Source organism: Salvelinus sp. IW2-2015, unplaced genomic scaffold, assembly GCF_002910315.2.
Source record: "Salvelinus sp. IW2-2015 unplaced genomic scaffold, ASM291031v2 Un_scaffold1418, whole genome shotgun sequence".
NCBI classification, from domain to species: Eukaryota; Metazoa; Chordata; class Actinopteri; order Salmoniformes; family Salmonidae; genus Salvelinus; species Salvelinus sp. IW2-2015.
In genome coordinates this window covers 89,624-93,857 of record NW_019942894.1, presented here as the reverse complement: position 1 = coordinate 93,857, position 4,234 = coordinate 89,624, and the positions used below count along the sequence as shown (strand labels likewise).

The following is a 4,234-nucleotide window of genomic DNA, read 5'->3' as shown; positions in this document are numbered from 1 at the left end:
AGCAGAGGAGCGACTGGCACGGCACGGACGGACAAATTATAACACAAGAGGAAAAAATGATATTGTCAAGAAAGTGATAACGTAACGTTTTATTATTATTTATTTAAAAAACGAAACATTAGACAAACACTAGTGTTTAAAACTATCTGGATGAGATGCTGTTTCGTTTCGCCTAAAACAACTCTAATCCAGCAATCATAACTCAGAAGAATAATTTGAGTTGGTGTAAAATCTCAGAAAAGTACACAATGGCAAAATCTAAGAACTTTGGAATCGACGCGCTGTTGGCGCACCGGGGGACCGAGAAAGCTCCCCGGGACTGTGTTCTGAGGACAACCCATTCTCGTGCCGCCGGTCGGAGACCCCATCCCAGCGGAGGACACCAGCGGTATCCACATTCAGACCGGAATTATGCCCAAACCGGGTCTATTGAATTTCTCTCACCAGGGACTGACTCAGCTGTCTCAGGGGGCCATCCCTGGAATGTATCCCACCCACATGTACCCCGTTGCGGTTCTGGGTGGCCAGCACACAGCCTTCGCCTATCCCAGTTTCGCCCACCGTACCCGGAGCACCTAAAGGCAGCAGTTATGGCTGGTTTCCCGCTAGAGCACTGGATCAGAGCTGGAATGATGATGCCAAGACTCGGTGACTATAGTGGCAAGTAGCTTTCAGGCGTCTCTTTTGTATTTCTTTTGAATATAATTGAAGTGCTCTCTCTCTACCACTGTTCATAATAGCTATAAAAGATACTGTGTGAAATAAAGTAGTTGTAAATAAATTATTGAAACAGAATGTTGTCTCTTGCTTATTACACCTAATTACTGTATTGGTGCTGCATAATTTCGGTATATTTTCATTGAATTATTTAGCCGTTATAATTTCGTTGAACAATACGTCGAATTTACTACATTGTAGGAGGACTCATGAAATAAATAAAATATAATAAATATTTTCATGTCTTAGATCTATTTAAAAATAATGGATTGTAAATTATTCGTTTTAAATGCAGATATTATCTAGATTTATTATTTTTTTTTACACAAAAATAAGCAGTCAAACACACAAACAAATATGTTGTCATTGCATCTTTCAGGTGATCTTGAGTCGTTGGACCTGCAGCCTATTTACTCCTGAACCATAATCATGTCTCTTTGTCCGTAAGGATTTACCTTAGTCATAAATAACATTTTAATTAATAGGCGATAGCCAAGTGTGAGATTTAAACAATATTACAATAAAGAAACACCTGATGCAGTATGTCCACTTCATCAAACAAGTCCCGGTATGAAATGTTCATTAATTTAATGGCATTCTGTGAGTTTATAAGCCCTGCTAAAGCCATATCACCCTGCCTCGGGCCAACTGTAAACCAAAGTCCAATAAAACTCATATCATCAGAAAGGACAGCTTTATAAAGATTAAAATGTTTATATCTCAACCTCATCCTCCTCCCTTACAGAAGAGCAAGAACCTGAAAAGCAAAAACGCATAAATTGACATAAATAAACCATAGATTATTATCATTATAATTATTTTATAATAACTATTATTATTATTAGTAGTAGTTTAGCATGTATAATAACCTCTCTCTCATGGTCTCCACTCCTCCAGCCTCTTCTCAGGCTAGTCTGATGGGGAAGTGTCGTAGGCCCAGAACAGCCTTCACCAGCCAACAGCTACTACACCTGGAGAACCAGTTCAAACTCAACAAATACCTGTCCAGACCTAAACGCTTTGAGGTGGCCACCTCTCTCATGCTCACAGAGACACAGGTGAGCACGATGATCCCGGAACTGATTTTCAATCCTTTTGTTTGTGCAATTGTGTGAAAAGTTTATTATTTTATGTGTCAGGGACCATGCACAAGAAATATTGCTTCAGATTTAGCTACATAGCTCATATCCATCTGCAGTCCCATAGAGATAACAGTCTAAAAACCTTAGACCCACTAAAATGAGCTGCAGGTTGTTTGACTGACATGTTAATCCCTCGTGTAACTGTCGTGTTCAGTTCTGACTTTGTGTTCCGTTCAGGTGAAGATCTGGTTCCAGAACAGGCGTATGAAGTGGAAGCGGAGCCGCAAGGCCAAAGAGCAGGCAATCAAGGGCCAAGGTGACTCCGACTGCCCACCAGGGGGGAAGCAGGGCAACAATACTGGGTCTGGAGACACCCGCAACTCTGGTACCCCGGACGATGAAGATGAGGAGGATCTGGAAGCAGGGGAAGAAGATGACGTGTTAAGTGCTGATACCGTAGGAGCTGGAGTGGGTTTAGTGTCTCGCCCTACACACTTCCTGAGGCACACTGCTACAGAGCTCAGCTATAGTTCTCATGGTTCCTACTCAGACAATGAACTAGAGGACAGTGGGCCTGGGCTGGAGAGAAGGGTTGGGGTGGGGTTATGAGGACAGTGGGCCTGGGCTGGAGAGAATGGTTGGGGTGGGCTTATGAGGACAGTGGGCCTGGACTGGAGAGAAGGGTTGGGGTGGGCTTATGAGGACAGTGGGCCTGGACTGGAGAGAAGGGTTGGGGTGGGCTTATGAGGACAGTGGGCCTGTCCTCATAACCACTATATGGGGAATAGGGTGCCATTCAGGACGTAAACAACTTTTTCTCCACACTCACCAGCAGGTATTATCATCAACAGTCATGACTAGTGATGAAGACTGAGAATGTTATCCAAAGTAGCCTACTACTAACTACTCACCTCAGCTGTGGCCCTAAGACATTCAGTAATGAGTGGTTATAACACCTCAGCTGTGGCCCTAAGACATTCAGTAATGAGTGGTTATAACACCTCAACTGTGGCCCTAAGACATTCAGTAATGAGTGGTTATAACACCTCAACTGTGACCCTAAGACATTCAGTAATGAGTGGTTATAACACCTCAACTGTGGCCCTAAGACATTCAGTAATGAGTGGTTATAACACCTCAACTGTGGCCCTAAGACATTCAGTAATGAGTTGTTAGAAATAGGTATAATTTTTTATGCTCCTCGTAGTTTTCTCTCTATCAAATGTCACACGTTAAGTTTTTTGTCCTTTCTTGTTATAGTTGTCTGTCCAAAAACACCTATGACTTAACAAAACACCTCTTGTTTAACAATGTGCATTACATTCAACAATGACACCATTTTGTATTAGTATTTATAACGATCCTGGGGTCGAGCAAAATTGAGGCAGTTATACCATTTTAAAAACGATACATTCACAACAGATTTCACAACACATTAAGTCCACTAAGCTATTTTGTCATACATCCTAACAACGTTTTGTCACACTTTTACTATCAATGTTGGCCCTGAATAGCACTGGTTGTTAATTCTCACAAAAAAAATCTCACAAAAAAAGGATGATTGCATGCATCCAATATTGTATTTATGTTGGAGTTTTTGGATGACATTTACTGCAGTGGTCTAAATCAGGGCCAGGGGGATTCTGGGTAGTCTGAAACAAATCTACTTTGAAACAAAAGTATCCATCTCACATAGTTGTGGGTTTAACAAAAAGACGACGTCTGCACCATGTCAGATATAGAGTTGAAATGTATTCCATTTTGAGTTTGCATCCCAATATTACACTTTATATACATCACATAAGTTGAAATATAACCGTTGGACATAGAAACACCGGATTTTCAGCATATTTTTCAAAAATGTTGGAATTTATATTATTAATATTAATATATATATTATGAAATTTTTAAATTACATTCCACCCAGGAGGCCACCAGAGGGCAATTTGGTCATTTGACTGCAGGAAAGGGATGTAAAAAAAAAAAAAAAAAAAAAACACGATAATTTTAATGCAACTTAATGAAGCCTACCCAACCTGAGCCAACTCTGAACAAGATATGAACTGTTACTTAACACCCTCACTAAGGTGTGAATGGCTGTATGCACTTCTCCATGACTCATATGGCATTTAAAATCAACCTTGAACCTTGCATTATCTAGGTAAATTGCTAATTATATTCTGTCATGTTATGTGTATTGTTATCGATGTTATTTAAACACATTTGATTATGAGTCATATATTTAATGTTACACTAGTGCTCTGTTGGTTTTTCAATGTTGTCGATGTGAAGAAAAATAATAAGAAAATAAAAAGACTACTCATGAATGCAATGTTGTAATTGCAAAACCTCAAACAGGAGTGACTTCTAACCTTTCCTCCTATTTTACTTCAGTCAGAATGTATAGTATTTATTAACTTACTGTATGTCATTTT

The 4,234-nt window shown here is 39.9% G+C and overlaps 1 pseudogene; it reads left to right on the top strand.

Annotated features, from left to right (window-relative positions):
* The first annotated feature begins 248 nt into the window (after positions 1 to 248).
* LOC112070759 (motor neuron and pancreas homeobox protein 1-like) lies at positions 249 to 3,652 on the top strand (annotated as a pseudogene).
* The last annotated feature ends 582 nt before the right edge of the window (positions 3,653 to 4,234 follow it).